Source organism: Canis lupus, chromosome 9 (assembly GCF_011100685.1).
Source record: "Canis lupus familiaris isolate Mischka breed German Shepherd chromosome 9, alternate assembly UU_Cfam_GSD_1.0, whole genome shotgun sequence".
NCBI classification, from domain to species: domain Eukaryota; kingdom Metazoa; phylum Chordata; class Mammalia; order Carnivora; family Canidae; genus Canis; species Canis lupus.
The window spans coordinates 50,027,077-50,044,899 of NC_049230.1; the positions used below are offsets into that span (position 1 = coordinate 50,027,077).

The window sequence follows — 17,823 nt, forward strand, 5'->3', positions numbered from 1 at the left end:
CGAGGCTGGAAAAGTGAAACCACCCACCAAGCAAGCAGGAAAGCCCATCGGGGGACACCTGGTCTCTGTGTCCCTTCCCGGCCTACTGTGGACATGGCTGAGGCTGCAGAGGGGAGGCCATGGCCCAGAGGGAGAGGATTCGGCACAGACCCTGGCACGCACCCCCCCCCCCCCCCCAGTGGCTGGGGAGGGCAGGGCTGGGCCACTGCTAGGGAAACTAGAAGGACTGGCTGGGCAGCTTGGCCTCCCTACTGCCTGTCAATGGGGCACCCCCAGGTGGGTGGCCCTCCTGGCCCCTCTAGCTTGGCCCCCAGGCAGCTGCTGTCTCCTTCCTCAGAACCTCTGGGAAGGCCAAGGGTGGCAGAAAGAAGCTCCCCCTGCCTCTGTCACGGAGCCACGCCAAAGTCACCCAGAGCCCCCTGGTCCTTAGGGGCAGTGGGCGACACCCAGTCGTTCCCACAGTGGGGCCCTTCCATGAGGCCGGCTATTGCATCGTTCATTGCACTCAGAGCCTGCTCCAAGGTCAATTAGAGTCTGGGTTGTCACTGAGATGGGTGGTCCCAGGGCCCCCCCAGCACACTGTCCTGCTTATCCAGGGCAGGCACCGCTTGGGGTGCACACAGGCATGTGTCCAAGGCTGATTACCCTGGCTCTGCAGGGACCACGCTGGGTGGTGTGTGTCGTCGTTCCCTCTCCGTGCAGACACGTGGCTGCATCCTAGAGAAGGGTCCCCCTGGACACCTGCCACAGAATGAGGGCTGCGCACAGGCCAGTGACCCTGAGCTGCCTCCTCGGGCCCCAAGGTGGTTGGGAGGTGGGGGTGGGGGGTGCGAGGAGGCGGCAAGGTGCTCCCTGTTGGACGTTTAGCTCAGCAGGGTCTGGCCCTGGGCCCCAGCTGCCCCTGGACCTCTCCTGTCTCACCTCCCGAGGTCTTAAAGACACAGTTCATCCCATGCGACTCCAACACAACAGAGAAATCCGCCTTCAGCAGAGCCTCCTGCCCCCATGGCCCCGTTGGGCTTCTTCAACCTAAGTCTGCACGCTCACTGCCTCCTGAACACACCCCAGTGGCTCCCCAGGACCCCACACTAGGAATCAGTGCCCTCCCCTGTCCTGAGCACCCTCTGTCCGTGCCTGGCGGGACATGCCGCTCTTCACTGTCTTTCATCCTTAGGACAGCCCCGAGCAGGTTTGCCATCACCCCAGTTTACAGACAGGGAAGCAGGGCCAGAGAACTGAACGGGGGTCATGGGGTTCGGGGCAGGGGATGAACTTGGGGGTGCCACCCCAAAGCTGCCATCTCACCTTTTCCCTCCTCCCAGCTGCCCCCTGGGCTTGCCTAAAAGTGGGAGGCCTGGGACAGGGGTGCATTCTCCTCCTGCCCCCTTCAGACTACAAGCCCCATGAAAGTGAGAACCTGGTTTGCCACGTTTCTGTCCCCCTTCTAGGGGTTCTGCACAGGGCATGTACGGGCTCCGAAACAGTGAGAATTTGAATGGGGTTGGGGTCCTGTTGGCAAGCAGGCCCTGAGGTCGGAAGGCAGGAGCGGGGTCTTGCCACTGGGGATCTCACCTCCTGCACCTGTCTGCCCCCGCATGCGTCCCAGGAAGGCAGGGAGGGTGAGGATGCCACGCAGGCCACTGCCCTGGCCTGGTCTGGGGACAGTGGCCTGTGGACACCCCTCCCCCAGAGGCATCCAGCTGGGTTAGCCACACCTGCTAACTCAGGAGGTTTGTTTCTTTGACAACGCATTGTCTTTTATGTGTCAAGGGCTGACCCTGGGTGCTTCGGACTCCTGTCTGTGGGCTGCGGGAGCAGCACCTGTGGGTTTGGGGCGAAGAGGACCTTTCAGCCCCCTTTCAGAAAGTGAACCTGCAGGCATCCCGAGAGAGGCGCCAGCCCTGAAATGGTCTTGCCCTCCATCCTGCAGATGCAGTCCAGGCCCCAGCAGGCAGGCCTCCAGGAAAAGCAGGGCCCAGCCCCTGGGTGTCCTTTGTCCTCCAAAGGCCGGTTTGAGGGTCTCTTACCTGCCAGGGGCCTGCTGGGTCTTCCCGCTCTGCTTCCCGCTACCCCTGGGTGAGGGCGGGCACCATGAGGCTGGGGCAGCATCTCACACTGCTCCCAGCGCCTGCCGCTCTCAGTTCTGGCCCCTGCCCCACACATCTCACCCCCTCCATCCCTCCACAGAAGCTTCCTGTCTGTTTAAGACAAGGTGCCCAGAGTGCACCAGGCTCCCCCCAGCGCTAACCTGGGTGTGTGCACAGGGACAGCAAGCCAGCTGAGATGAAGCCCCAGGGCAGTGCCAGGCCACATGCCCCTGCACTTCAGCCCAGGCCCAGTGGGCTCCTCACCACATGCCAGACCCTCGGGGGGGCCCACCAGCTGAAGATTCTCACCTGGGCTGCATCAACAGCCCGTAGGGGCTCTGGGCCTGGGTGTTTTTGCTCAGAGGCCCAGGTGCACTAAGGAGGCACACGGCTCACAGGTTCCCAGGGATGCTAATGTTCCTGGCACAGAGGCCACATGTGGGGAGTGGCTGTCCTCAATGTGGCCCCCCCAGAATAAGTCTGGACCAGACGTCTCCCAGTTCCTATGAATAAAGTCCACAGTACGCAGGACCAGCCCTGACCACCCACCTCTGCTTCAGGGTGGACATAGACGCCATCTACCCTACCATCCCTAGGCTTGGGTGCCCCTGGGACCACTGCCCGCTGTCTCCCAGTGGCTAAGACCTCCTGGTCCTTGGGGACAGCGTGCAGGCCCTGCCTTCTGCAGGGAGCCTCACCCCCTCTTCCGAGGGCCTGGCCCGGGAGCTCGGTGAGGGACACACCATCAGCCTCACCTTGACGCACAGGCCCTGGCAAACAGCAAGGGCTCTGTATATGCCTGTGGCGTGAGTCACCAGCCAAGGTAGAGCCTCCGGGAGCTGGACGTGGGGGGAAGGAAAGGGCAGGGGAGACGTCGGGGCCATAGATGAATTTGAGGGGAGAAGATCAAGCTGTGGAGGGGCTCCAGCCTGAGGACAGGGGGCGGAGGGGTGTGGCCCAGGAGACCCTGAGCGCATCTGCTTCTGCTCCTTGCTTGGGAGAGCAGTGTGTGGGAGCCTGTTGGGGGAAATGCACATATCACCCCATTCAAGCCTCATCTTCATCCTTCGGGTTCACAGACGAGAAAACTGGAAGTCATGGAGATGGTGTCACCCGCCCGCAGGTGCACAGCCCGTGAGAGGCAGAACTGGGGGCTGGGCCGGGGCCGTGCGGGGCTTTTTCAGAAAGGTCAATCTCGGCAGCCAGCTGGGTCCTGGTCCCAGGGCCCGGGGAGGAGCTGGGGTGGTGGTGGTGGGACTCCGCCCTCTGTCCCATGCTGGGGGAACTGAGATGGGGGGTGGTGAGCGTTTATGAGGCAGCTCAGGGCAGAGGGTCAGTGCCGCAATCACGAAGGCTTCCAGAAGGCGGAGAGGCCAGCTGCCCATCACTCACAGAGAGCTCAGCTCTTGTAGAACAGAGAACCAACCTCTGCCCCCGGGGGAGGGAGGGCTGCCTCTGCCCTCCTCAGCCACCACCTTGCAGCCTGCAGACAATCAGCTCCCGGGCCTGTGACTTCTTTGCTCAGAGCATCCCAGTGTCACCTGGGAAGCTGGTGAACCCAGAATCCAGATCCCTCCCAGACCCACCGATGCTTCAACAAGCCTCCCAGGACAGCGATAGCCTGGCCTCCCTGGGCAGCCCATCACCCACCTGCACCCCAGGCCAAACACGTGAAGGTCTTGGGGGGGTTGGGGACCAGAACCAGGACTGCGTTTTGTACACCCTGAACCTCTTTACCGATTTCTCAGGAGCCAGGCCTGCTGGGCTGGGAACACAGACCCCCGTGGACGCCCCATGCCGCTTGCCACGCTGGGGGTGCATTCAGAAGCTCATGATTGCCGCCTCTGCTGCAATCCGAGGCCCAGCCCCTCTCAGCACCCAGCCCCAGGGGCTCAGTACGAGCCTCTCAAGAGATGACTGCAGACATACAGGGTGAGGCGGGGGCTGGAGGGCCAGGGCATTTCTAGCAGTATCCTAACAGCTATTATTTTGACGATTTTTTTTTAAGATTTTATTTATTTATCATGAGAGATGCAGAGAGGCAGAGACACAGGCAGAGGGAGAAGCAGGTTCCCTGTGGGAAGCCCGATGCAGGACTTAATCCCAGGACCCCAGGATCACTCCCTGAGCTAAAGGCAGACGTTTAACCGCTGAGCCACCCAGGAGTCCCTGACATTTTTTTTTTTTAAACAAGACGAGGCTCCGCATGCAGACTGCACTGTGTTTGTTCTCCCGTCATGTCTCGTGTCTGCGCCTTCAGAACCCCGTTCTCCTTTGCAGGCACCCCGGGCACTCCAGCCAAGCATCCCTTGGGAACTCAGGCCTGCATGAGACTCTCCAGGTCTAGGCCCCAAACATCCAGCATCTGGGCCCTCCAAGCTTGTCCCTGACTTACTTCCTCACCTTGGCACTAGCTCACCCCACCATGCTTCTTAAACCAATCTGGCTAAGAGGTTTGTCCCTGGGCCTTCCCCCGAGCACAGGCCACATGGTCTTGCCTCTGAGACTTTGCTGATGCCATTCCATGGGAGCCTTGAACTCCTTTCCAATTCTGCGTACTGAAATCCCTGGCGATCAGTCAGCATGCAACTTGAGCAAGTCTTTCCTGCTCTCCGGACCCTGGATATGGCTCCCTCTTCTGGGATCTAAGAGCACTCACTGTCCACACTATGCACTTGGCATTTATAGCTTATCAACAATGGGACAGCAAATATTCATTAAGTTCTGATAGCATCCTGGTTTCTGCCCTCGGTCCCCGCCTTTGAAACAGCAAGTGCAAAAGCCCAGAGGCAGGCAGAGCAAGGTGGGCTCTGGGAGCTGAAGCATAAGAGCAGCAGGGAGGAAACAAATGGCACAGGGTTGTAGGGGTGGGGGTGGGGGGTCAGCAGAGACCTGGCTGCACAGCAGGAAGGGTCTGTCTGCCACCCAACAGCCTTCACGGAGTGCTGGTGCTCATCTTCCTGCCTGCTGCACCTTTCCTTGTGCCCTTTCCTTCCTGAAATGCTTTCTGGATCATTCATTCTCACCTCGGGATGTGCAAGCCCACCTGAGGTCAGACAGAGAACCATTGGAAAGGATGCTAGATACTCACACAGGTCCAGGTACAGTTCCTGCTCCCACCTATGGGAGGAGGAGCTCGTAACTCAGAGGGGCTGTGCTGAATGCTGCTCTGGTCCTGCCCAGTGAAGCCTATAATCTAGAGAGGAAAGAATCAAACTGTTTGCAGATAACAGCCACATCCCAGAACGGAGCCAGCAAAGAAGCACTGGGGTGTGGCACTCAACGAGGTAAAATTCCCAACGTTTGGCATCGGGTGGAAGGTCACCAGACTCCCAGTGGAAAGCCCACAATATGACCCATCATGAGGAGGGAGGTCAGTGCATTGAAATGAACCCAGAAATGGCACAGATGATAGGATTAGGGGGCAAGGACATTAAAGCAGTTCTGACGGCAGTCACCCCTGTGGTCCAAACATGGGAGGAGAAGTTGGGCACATCAGGTAGAAACACAGATGAGGAGTGCCTGGGTGGCTCAGCAGTTGAGCCTCTGCCTTTGGCTCAGGGCGTGATCCTGGAGTCCTGGGATCGAGACCCACATTGGGCTCCCCGCATGGAGCCTGTTTCTCCCTCTGCCTGTGTCTCTGCCTCTCTCTATGTGCCTCTCATGAACAAATAAATAATATCTTAAAAAAAGAAAGAAGAAAGAAAGAAGAAAGAAGAAAGAAAGAAGAAGAAAGAAAGAAAGAAAGAAAGAAAGAAAGAAGAAAGAAAGAAAGAAAGAAAGAGAATGTTAGAAAGAACCAAACCACATCTCTAGAGATTAAAAAAAGCTCCAGTTCCGATGACAACCACACGGGACGGGATTCATGTCAGATTAGATGCTACGGAGAAGTGGGCTTGGAGACAGTGGTGGGGAGAAACCACCCAAAATGAAACCACAGAGAGACAAACCCAAGTGAGGAGCAGGGGTTCGGGAGGCATGGAGAGCGTCTGGGGCCCACAGGGGACCCGCGTCCCCACTAGAAGACGTGCAGACAGACGACCCACAAGAAGAAACGCCGGTGGAAACTCAGATCTGCAACACTCCACAAACCAGAAACGTCAGGAACATGGAAGAAATGCTTTGATAAAATTGTCTAGAACCAGCGATGACGTCGAAATGGAAGGAAGTGACAAAGGCATGTGAGGAACAAAGTGGGAGAGCCGTTCACGGATGTGGCGGTGAGAGACGGCGGGCGGTGGGTTTAACAGTGGGGAAAACACACCAACCTAGAATCTTCTATCCAGCAAAGATCTCTCTGAAATTAAGATGAAATAAAGAGTAGCATGAGCACCGTCTCTTCTTCTTGACTATGAAGTCCCCCTCCTGGCCAGGGAGCACCGCTCAGGTCTGTTGCTGGAAGATTCTTATTTTCTCACTGGGTCTGGGTCTCCAGCAGCCCAAGCTGGGCACAGGTTGGGGAGTTAGGGCGAAGGACTCTGTTCATTGGGGACTGGGTGGAATCTGGCTTGTTTTGGGGGGAGGCCCAGTGGAGGGAGCAGCGTTCTTCATTCTTCGGGGGCTCTCCCTACAGGGAACCCCAATTTCCTGGACCCGGGCCCTGCAGATTGAGTGTAGGGGGTGGGAAGTGCGAGGCATGTTCTGTAGGACAACCTGGTGCTTTGTATTCACCTCCCCTATCCCCACAGGAGGGCAAAAGCAAAAGAGAAATCCAAATAAGGTCTTTAAAAACAACAAAGCAAATACACACATACGCGTCCTAGCGTTCACAGGGTTTCCACAGTTTCCATGGGCACGGTCTATGCTGCATGCACTGGGGTAACGAGGTGGGCTCTCCTTAACCCACCAGGTTAGGGTATTTGGGCGAGCCAGGCGCCTGGTAGTGAAGGAGTGAAGGAGGGAGTGAGTGAGAACCATGGGGCTCCCACCCACCCCCCCCACTCCTCAGGACGGATCCGGAGGCTACCTAGAATACACCTGTGTCTTGACAGTTCCCTGCTGTTTAAGATTGGGGGGGCGGGGTTCAGGCACAGTGTTTACCCCGAGAGCAGCCCTGTGAGTTAGGAAGACAGGAGTCCTTATCCTTACTCACAGCCGGGGTCTTTCGGGGAAGGGGGCCTTCGAAGTGAACAGCGGGGCTGCCCTGAAATTGCTGCCGCAGCCAGGACAGTCCCACACCTGGTGGAGGAGCCAGGCCCAGCCTTGCACTGCTGAATTCGGGAGCTGCCCCCTCCTCATCCCAGAGCTCTGTGTGTGCACGTGTGTGTCTGTGTGTGACACTGCTAACCTTAAAAATAAAAGAGCCAGTTATTTCACCAGCAAAATGGGTATATTTGGGAATATGTGTATATATATACTGGGAATTGCAATTTGGGACTTAACCTATGGTTTTGCTGTAGCTTGCACGTCTCGAATGGCAGTTTTTTCTTTGCTATCCCTGAATAAATACACGTGTGTGTGCATGTATATGGCACGTGTCCACATGTACCTGTGCATGCATGTACGTGTGCATGCATATCTGCATGTGTGTGTGTGCGTGTGTGTGGTACTGATGATGAAGAAACAACAGGTGAGCCCAGACAAAGGTGAGTCTAGTGACCTGGTGGTTCCAGAGGGACTGGCTACATGCCCCAGCAGCCTGTGGGTGGGGGGCCTGTGGCAGCCACTGGCCCTGGCTGGCACTCCCCTTTGAGTTCAGATGTCCTTCCAGGGCACCTGGCACCTGCTAGAGAGACCCTGGGTCCCTGCCTTTGCCTGAGGTCAGTGCAGCTCATTCAAGGCAGGCCCACCCTCTGCGCTGGGGCTCCAGGCAGGGTCTCCAGTGGGATGGGTGGGCAGGGGGGTGGACAGAGGACCACTGCGGCCTGGGAAGAGAGGTCAAGCTGAGGCAGTGGGATGGGGACTCCCAGAAACCTAGAGTCGCATGGCTCAGGGAATCAGAACATCTGAATCACAACGCTTAGAATCTGAGAGTCCCCCACTGTCCCCCTTAGATTGGAAGGGACTTTGAGTGTTACCCGGTCTTATCACCTGCTCAGTGAACCCTAACAGAGCTTTTCTCCCCCTCTGGAGATGGCAGTTCATCCAAGAGGGTCAACCTGAGTGGCTGAGGGAGAGGGGGACACCACCTCTGGCTCCTGACCACGGCCCAGGCTTCGCGTTCTTCCCTGGGGGGTCACCTCAAGTTCTCTCCAAGTACAAGCCGCCAGGGCCCCCAGGAGGTCCACCTGTCGGTGCACCTACCATCCTGGGGGCAGAGGCCTCCAAGGGCAGCTGTCAACCCTCTGCCCAACCCCCTGCCCACCCATTTCCTCGTTGACCTGCTGCAGTTCCCGGCCAGGTTGGCACCGGGCACCTCTGCACCGTGGCTAACTCAGTGGCTCCATCAGGAACCTCTCAGGGCACCTCTGCCACCCGGGGCAATCTTTGGTGGCCCGGGCTTCTGCAGAGACCCTGCCTGAAGCAATCTGTTTTACATCAACTTTCCCTTGTAAGAAAACCGGGCTCAGCCATTTTTCAGTGAGTGTAGGCGTGTTGTTGAAAGAGCGCGTCTTACAGATTAAGTGATTTTTTTTTTTTTTTAACGGTAGTTGTTGTCAATGAAGAATGGCAGCATGAACCCCAGAGCCCTGGCCGGGAGCCGAGGCCGACGAGGGAGCCCTGCCAGCCCCGGAACTGCCCCCGACCACCACATCCTTGCAGCTCGAAAAGGAGCGGCATCACACGGGGCAGACCCCGCTGACCCCCCAAACTGCTTTGCAGCTGGCCATGCTCTGGGCATGCTGGCTTACTCCCGTTTCTGGAACACTCTGAGCCCCCTCCTCCTTGAGGAGGTTCTGAGTGTTTGGAGTGGAGCTCCTGATGGGAAAAGAGATATCTGTGGCTCTAAATGTGGGGTGTCTCAGTCCAGGGAGAGGCCAGTACAGCCCCTGGCAGACGAGGCTGGGCCTCAGAACGGCCCAAAAGCTTCCAGCCGTCTGACAGCTTTCTACTGAGAGCTCCTATCTATGTGTCAGGCACCGGGCCGGGCACTGAACTGGGCTCCCTGATGAACAGCATCAACAGGTGCTCCCCGTCCTGGGTACAGATGGAGACCAGTCGGGAAGACCCACAGAGCCAGGGTAACAGCGGGTCTGAGGGTGTGTGCCATGGGGCTGACCTCCAGGGAGGTGACGTGGGGTCAGGGATGCGATCCTGAAGCACTCCATGGACGCCAAGACCTCCCCCCACTGCAGCCAGGAGAGATCTTTCAGGCAGAGAGGGGTGTAGGCGGGAGGACCCCCAGGAAGGAAGGTTCAGGGTGTGCTCCAGAGTGGGAAGTAAGCCAACACATGGGAGCACAGCGGGGCAGACGGGCCAGTGAGGAGGGTCTGTGGCACATCTGGGCTGTGGCAAAGGTCTGGGGTCTGCCCTCAGCTGTGACGGGACCGACACGGGGTACCAACCCCCAGCTGCCCCCAGTGACAGGGAACCTGAGTTTCACCACAAGTACCATGCAACAGGCCCTGCCTCCCACATGCTCAGAGACCCCCCAAATCCAGCACCAGGCTCCCTGGTCATGCTCCTACCAGGTGTCCAGGCTCTTACATGGGGGACGAAGAATCCTCACCACCACCCTGCAAGAGGGGTAGGACCACCTCGTTTCTATGGGCCAGGAAACTAGGGCACAGACTGATTCAATGATGCATCTCAGCTCACCCGCTGGGGCAAGCCTGCACTGGGGTTTGGGCTGAGCTGGGGGGTCCTAACCCTTGCACCTGTTCGCAGCATCCTGTAGGGTCTGCAGCTGTGTCGGACTCCTGCCCACCTGCTCCCACGCCTCCCTCCTGCCCCTCCTGTTCTAGGATGGGGATAGTTCTGGGGAGAAGAGGGTACACAGGGAAAAAACGAGACAGCCAGTGGCAACAAAATCACCCCCCCAAAGTGATTATGTAAGACACTGCGTTGTAAAGCAAAAATTTTCTTGTTGAAATAGAAATCTGTTTAGTAATTAGAGGAAACTCTCGTGTGGGAAGTTCCATGAAGGTAAAATTAAAGTTGACTATATTTTTAATTTCGCAAATGGGTTCGCCCAGAGCCAGGAGCCTTCTGCATAATGAATGTTTGAACCAAACAAACTCTAAACACAGGTAAATACCAGAAGCTCACGATTTGACAATGTTACCAAGAAGCTGCTGTTCTTCTGCCAAATATTAGACTTTTTCACTGTCCTCCCTCACACCCAAAATGGATCATTGTATCCCAGAATCAAGCCCCTCAAAGCCACTGCCGGTTTTGCAACATTTCGAGAGGAGACCCTGATGGCAAAAGAGACGCGGGTCCCGGTTCTAACTGTGGGTCCTTCTCTAAGCCAGCAGGGTCTGCTGGGCTCTGGGAGCAGTGTGGGGGTGGCGGGGGGGGGTACCCTGCAGAGAGAAGGGGCGTCCGGACCAGGTGCTTGCCCTGGAATCTGAGAAATGAGCACGTCTGCTTGAAGAAGGTTTCCCAAAAGTACCAAGTAAAGTGCATTCACCAACAGCAAGTGGAAGAATTGGGAAAACAGGGAAGAAATGTGACATTCAGACACAGCGAGGCAAGCCCCCTCTTCCCCCCAACACCCCATGTGTCAGGGACACACTAATGATGCTTCCCAGCCTCTGCCTCCACCCCAGGACACGCACCCCTACGGTCCCAGAGCCAGCCCAGCAGCCCCCATCCCTGCTCCCAGCGGTCCCAGTGGTTGGGCAAAATAACCTGAGCCGACGCTAGGGGGACGTGCTGGCAGGAAGCACAAAGCCAAAGACGCCCGGTGCCCTGGAGTTGAGGCTGGGCCATGGCAGGGGTGGGGGCTCGGCCGCGGGCCCCTCACTTGTCTGCAGCAAACCAGGACGTGGCAGAGAGGCCAGAGGAGGAGAGGGGGTGAGGTCGGGGAAAGCCGGCCTCAGTCACAACAGACTGGAGGCTCAAAGCCGATGATGCTGTCAGGAAGTGGCCAGCTGGACCCCCCTACCCCCCAACCCCAGGGAGTAGATTGCTGGAGAAAGTCGGGGTATCTTTGAGTCACTGAGGATCAGCCCAAGTCAACAGGCAGGTGTCCCACATCCCCATGATGGCAGAAATGCCCCATCTCCTCCTCCTCCCACTCCATACTCCTCCTTCAGGGCTGAGTTCAAGTTCCACCTCCAGGAAGCCCTCCCTGACTGCTCAGGCCCATGGAACTATCTTCCTCCGAATCTGGAATGCTGGCTGGCCTCACACCTGTGTTATCATCCATCAAGAGCTGCCTGTGCCCTCTCATCCTATTCATGTGCGCACACCACCACCCCCAGGCCCCTTCCACCATGAGATCCTCTCCTGCTGGGATCATACCAGGAAACAAATCAATAACACTCCACAGCACAAGCAAAAACCCGGGACGCCCGGCACGCCGGCTTACTAATGCGGGGCCAGGTGCGCGGATGAGAAGATGGGTGCCAACACAGGGAGAGGATCCAGACGGGCCAAGGAGCCCTCGATGATGCCCAGGTGGCCGGCACACAAACGACTGGAAGGTGCCGAGGCTGGGGACAGGCGTGGGTCACCGCGGGGACGCCTGGGGGCTTTTACTTCATGAAAAACAAACAAACAGATTTTTCTTTGAGCCCCAGCATAAATGTACTTTGTTTAAAAAAATCCCTTCCTTCCATGTGTTAAAATTTAACATACATCAGCTAAAAACACGCGTGGCTTGGAGGAGAGACAGTCACCCGCGGTGGCTTTCCGCGGGTGGAGTTGGCTTTCTGTTTTGGTGAACAGCATGTTTTCTGGAACAGTGTGTCTCCAACTTCACTGAGCATAGGAATCACCCGGGGAGCCTGTTAAAACAGAAAGTCTGGAGGGGGTCTGAGAACCCACGCTCCCGGTGCTCCCGTCGCGGACACACTGGGGTGGTCCTGCTCCGAGTGTAAGCGCGTATGGGGCGCACGACAAAGTACAGCAAATGATGATGAACAACAACAATAATAATAACACGAGGGAGGATTGTTCTTCAAGGACCGGGCCCAGCAGAGAGCCCCACAGGCCAGGGCCAGCCTGGGAGCCCCAAGGGGCCACCCCTGCCACTGCTGTGGCCTGGTCGCTGCTTTGCAGAAACGGTGGATTTAGGGGCGGAGAGAACCCAGATTCAGGCGGTGGTCAGGGAGCCAGGGTGGCCTCAAGGCCAGTCTGCCCTGAGGTCACTCTGGGGGCTGCCCTGGGGGTGGGCCTGGCCTGGAAGAGAGGTTTCTGCTAGCGCTCAGCATGCCTGGACTCCTCTCCCCAGTCAGCCAGCTGGGACGTAATCTGGCCCATCCTATGAGGTAGAAGTTAATATTATCACCCACAGTAGAACCCAAGGCCCAGAGAAGCTAAGTCACTTTACTAGGGATGCACAGCTTGGGCAGAAACACGGCTCTGGTCAGCCGCAGTGGCCTTGCTCTCATCCACTCAACCACACCACCACTTGTGGCCAGGGAATGAGTGGATGCGGCTGTAGCCCTGGGAGCCTGGCTTGTAGTAGGGCCACCGCGTGGGCCCCTGACCAGCCTCCACGTGGGCCTCCTGAGCGGCCCAGGCTCCTTCCACCTCTGCCTGGGAAAGCTGAGCATGGACAGGGCAGAGAGGGACGGCATAGTAACCTGGAGATGCAGCCAGGGTCAACCCTCATGGAAACCCCTCAAGGGGGGCAGGGACCATGTGCAGAGGACGGGCGGTAACACGGAGCCAGGGTGTGATGGGCACCTCAACACTGTGCTGCTGCTGGAGCAGAAGGCCCTCTTCGGGGCACCCAGGGCTTCATCCTCACTGCCCTTACCGTTTGCACTGGCCTGTCCTGCGTGTCAGACTATGCCCAGGTCTCTGGCCCGGCCCCATTCGGGAGAAGGGTGCTCCAGGACCACTATTTGCTCAGTCTTGGGCCTTCCCAGTGCCCCTCCTCCATAGGATGGCTGTTCCTGCCCACTTCTTACTCTCCTGGTCCAGGCCTCCATCGTTTCCCTTCGGGCTGGGGGCAGGACTCTCCTCCAGAGCCTTCCTGCCTCCAGCCTCACTCTCCAGGCTATCCTTCATGCTGCAGCCCAAGGACATCCTCTAGAGGCCAGATATGGCTGTGTCCCTCCCAGGCTCATAGTGCCTGTGGTTTCTCTGGGCCCCTGGAGAAACCTACCCCCGGAGCAGGGCTTACAGCCTTACCTTATCTGACCTCCTCCTTGCTCCCCCACTCGGGAAGGCCCAGGACCCTCACCAGGATTGTTTGTTTAATCCTGCAGGACCCCTGGGAAGTAGGGGCCACAGTCCCTGGGAGGTAGGGGCCACAGTCCCCATTTCAGAGCCCAGCAGGTCCCACAGCCAGGAAGCAGCAACACCAGACTTGGAAGCAAACCTCCGTGTTAGCTCAGGGCTTTTGCTGCAAATCCCCCTCCCCCTGGGACAAGGGGGTGAGAGCCCCTAGAATTCCTCCCACGGCCCCCCAGGCTCCCCAGCATCCTAGACAGCCCCAGCCAGGGGGGCGGGACCAAGCCTGTTCAGGGAGGGGCTCTACTTCCAAAGGGAAGAAAGAGCTTTGAGAAGAGAAACAAGTGCACCCGCACCCAGGAGCCTCTCCGCTCAGCAGGGGAAGAAGGAGAGGCGCTGGCAAACACTCAAGAGGCCAGGCTTGTCAAATCCCCTTTGGAGCAAATCCAAAGGAATCGAGACACCGCAAGGAAAAGTGGTGCCAGGAGGAGTCTGTGGCCAGGCTGAGAAGCCCCCAGTGGCCCCAGCCTCTGTGGAGCAGACCCCGGGAAGAGATTCAGGGCATCCAATGCCCGCCCCGGGCAGGCCCGGTTTCTCAGGCGCTGCCGTGTGCTGGCGGGGAAGGCAGCAGTTTTGCACATGAGGAAGCCGAGTGATTTGCCCAAGGTAGCCCAGAATCCACTCTCTCCACCCCACAAACCGCCTCTTACTGGTGTACAGTAAGATACAGATACAGACTTGCCACTTTGGAGAGTGGCTGGGCCAGGAGCTCCCGGGAGGACAGGACAGCGGCCCTGGTGCCACTGTGCGAGCCTCCTGCCCAGAGTCAGACGCAATTTACAGAGATGTAATAACTCTCCCGCAGCCCCGCCTGCTCCCTCACCCCTTCTGAGCACTGTAATCATTCCTCACTGGATCTCTCTGCTATCGCTCTATGGAGCAGGCCCAGGGGCCTCCCTGCGGGAAGGGGGCCCTGCTGTAGCCTCCAGGCTGGCCCGACCATATGGCTCACCCAGCACCAGCACCAGCAGTCGGCGACTTAGAGCGGGCCCCAAACATGCAAGAGTGGGGTGATCCCTGGAGTGTGGGGGGGCTTGGGCTCAGGTTTGCCTGGAGATTTCAAAACCCTTCTGTGCTCCCTCCATACTGCAGCTCCTCCTAGCCTCACCGGCTTAGTCTGGGGCTTAGATGAACAGAGTGGTAATGGCGCATCTGGGACCTACCATGAGCCGCCCCATCATTTCACAGCTGACAGACCAAGGTCTACAGAAGGAGAGTGACTTGTCCAAGGTCACCTGGAAAGGTGGACTGAACGGGACAGATAAGTCTTGGTCCCCTCAGCAGTGCCCATCCTTTCCCTGAGCGCCTTCCTCATGTTTGACCATTGTGCTGGTGTAAGCAATGTGCGTCTGGGAGCTTGAAGCCTCGGAGGCTGGGAGGGGCTCTGTGGTGGATGCCCTCCCCTCTCCCCTGGAGAGGCCAGGGTGGAGAAGCTGCGACACTTTCATAGGCCAGCTCTCTCAGCAGAGAGTGCCAGTGAGCTCCAGAAAGACCAGCTGATGCTCCCCAGAGCTCCCCACGCTGCCATCCCCATGCACCCCGAGGGTACCCAGGCTGAGAGAGCCTGCGGGTCCTTCCCACACCACCAAACCCTTCAGGAGACCGGTTCCAAGCCTTCCAAGTGAATCTGGACCAGGGAGCCCCACTGGGAATTCAGATGGCAGGGAGGCCAGAAGTCAGGAGGATCTGGGGAGCAAGGATCGCCCTGGTTTTTTCACCCTGTCATGCAGGTGCCCAGGAGCCACTGCCAAATGAAAAAAATGAACAAAACCCCACATTGCCTGAGCCCCAGTCTCAGGAGCAAGATGAATATGTCACTAGTTCCCAGCACCCAAGCTCTTGAGGAAGCTTGCAATCTGTGCATGAGGGACTCAAGTCAACCCCTCCCCTGGGCCCAGGAATTGCTTGGACCACCTGCTTAGGTAAGAAGAGCCCCGGTCACCTAGGCTGTATCCTCAGTGATATCAGCAGAGGGGGAGGGATGCTGTCCTGGCAAGTCAGAACTTTCTGGGGTTGGAAGTTCCATTGGGTCTGGAAGTCCCCCCCCCCACCCCCAACCAAGAGGTTGGCCTGGCCTGAGTTGAGGGGGCTGCTGGGGGAAGGCTGGCAGGTTGTCTCCTCTGGCTCTCCTGAGCTCCAGTTTCCTGAGGAATGGGAAGGTAGGGTGTGTGGGGGCTGAGGCCTGTGGGATGCTCCCTGGAGAAGGGTCAATGAACTTGACCTTTGAGGTCCTTGTCCCAGAGTCACGGGGGCTGCCTTGAGATGCACAAGGGCAGGACTCTGTATCCACGTGGTCCCTGGGTTTGGGAGTACTGGACACTGGGGGATGAGGTGGCAGGGCCAGGAGGGTGCACAGGCAATCTCCTGGGTTTTTGATGTTTGGAGAGAGTCCTTTTATTCCTGGCTAGGAAAACCCAAATGCCAGTCTGGTACTCCTTGCCTCCATTTAAGCTGAGATTCCAAACAGACAAAGGTACATGTGAGGCTGGCAGCAGTGACCCATGGGATGGGGTGTTGGAGGTCAGCTCTACCACTTACTGGCTGTGTGACCTTGGACAAGTGACCAAACTTCCCCAAGCCTCAGTCTCCCCATCTGTCAAATAGGGCCAATGACCCCTTCGTCATGGGTGTTGGGTGAATTGTGCCCAGCAGGTGTCTGCTAGCAGGCAAGCCTCAGTCAATGAAAGGTGTCAGCTCCGGGCACCAGAAGGAATGGAGGCCAAGGCTCCTCTAGGAAACTTTCTCTTCCCGATTTCCTTCATGCCCAGGCCGAGAGAGAGACCAGGTGCCCTTTGACACAGTGGGTCCCCCGCCTCCCTCTGGCCCTGGCCGCCTGCCTGGGTCCTCGTCCGCAGCCCACAGCCTCCTCCCCAGGGGCGCACTTCCAGGGCACCTCAAGATGGGACAGGTGGTGTGGCCGGGCAGCTGCGTGGGGCAGGGACCCGGCTCCGCCTGCCGGGCCGGCTGCAGTGGGCGCTCCAGCCCAGGGGGGCACCGAACCGGGCTTCCCTGCCTGAGTCCTCGGCGCCCTCGGCCCCGCGCCCCGCGCCCCGCGCCCGCCCGGCCGCTCGGCCCTTACCTTGAACCATGGGAACGGCGCTGCCCCGGCCGGCCGAGGACTTGGGCGCACGTGACGGGGCGGTCCGGCGTGCGTCCCGGGCAGGGCGCAGCTGGCGGGGCCGCTCCTGCCCAGGCCACGGGCTGCGGCGCCTGCTGGGGCCGGGCGGGCGAGGCTGGCGCTGCGGAGGCCCGGAGGCCCGCGGGAGGCGACTGCGTGCCGGGCAGGAGCCCCCTGCCAGCTCCGGCTGCGGCCGCGGCTCGGGACGCGCAGGATGGCTCCCTGCGAGCGGCACGCGCGGCTCCAGCCCAGTCCCGGGCGCGGGGCGCGCGCTGGCGGGAGGGCGCGCGGCCGAGCCGGTGGGGAGCGCGCCGCCAGCCCCGCGCGCGCCGCCGTCGGGGGCTGCGGGAGCGATTCGGGAGCTGTCCCCGGTGCTGACGGCTCCCGCCTGGGGCCCAGGCCGCGTGACCTCCCGCCCGCCCGCCCTCCGGGGGGCGCCCCCGCCCCCGCCCCGCGCCCCGCGGGGGCTCCCGTGGCTCTTTGCCTGCTTTCCGGCGCTCCCCGTTTCCACAGCGTTGGCATTGGGAGTCAGGCTGAAGCCGCTGCTGCTTACCCACAGGGCGACCTTGGGGCAAGTTCCTCAGCCAGGAATCTCTCTGGTTCTCATCTTTGCAATGGGCCATAGCGGCGCCTGGAGGGTCGGGCTAGAGGCAGAGCAGGGAGGACGTCCAGGGCACACAATGAGTGCGCAGCTGACTCTGGCCTCTGGGATGGTTTGTTTCCATTTCCTGGGGAGCAACCACCCAGCCAATGAGAGGAAGGGCGGTGCTTGTCCCACTCTGGGCTGGCCGGGGGTTTGGGGCCTGGTAGCTGCCTTCCCATCTCTCAGGGCATCCCTAGAGGAAGGGAGCAGACGTCTTCCCTGGGACCAAAGGGCAGAGCTAGGACCAACGGCTGCATGAGAAGCAGAACAAACAGATGGGGCTGCTTCCTTCCTGACATAGGGTCCCTCTACCCGAAGTGCTCCACGGGGCAGTGAGTGACCTCCATCCCTGCAGACAGATACTCAGGAGGAGGCTGAAACCACTGACTACTGGACTCAAACATTAGCTAGAGTATGCAAAGCACTGAGAACCATGCCTGGCACGTTGGAAGCGTAATATGAATGTGTGCTTTTTTGACTCTTGAGCTCTTTAGAAGAGGCTATAACCTGATAGGAAGAACCTGTTACTTCACTCCCATCCTCAAGATGAGAATACCGAGGACATATAGAGGGAACCAAGTGACTTGCTTGGAGGCCATGCCCGCCTTACAGTAAGCAATGTGCTCAGAGTCACACCACAGGACCGAGAGGGTGAGTACTTCTTAGAGCCCAAACAGGCCCCACAT

The 17,823-nt window shown here is 58.8% G+C and overlaps 1 protein-coding gene across 3 annotated transcripts in view; it reads right to left on the bottom strand.

Moving 5' to 3' along the window:
- The window catches only part of FAM163B (family with sequence similarity 163 member B), a 28,204-nt gene extending 10,966 nt beyond the window's left edge, over window positions 1–17,238 (bottom strand). The window contains exon 1 of one of the 3 annotated variants that reach the window (XM_038548851.1): window positions 17,048–17,238. The gene's annotated coding sequence lies outside the window, so the exon portion shown is untranslated. Of the gene's footprint in view, window positions 1–1,572; window positions 1,704–16,455; window positions 16,583–17,047 lie in introns of those variants that run through there. The other 2 variants (XM_038548852.1, XM_038548853.1) reach the window with 2 other exon arrangements.
- Window positions 17,239–17,823: the final 585 nt, after the last annotated feature.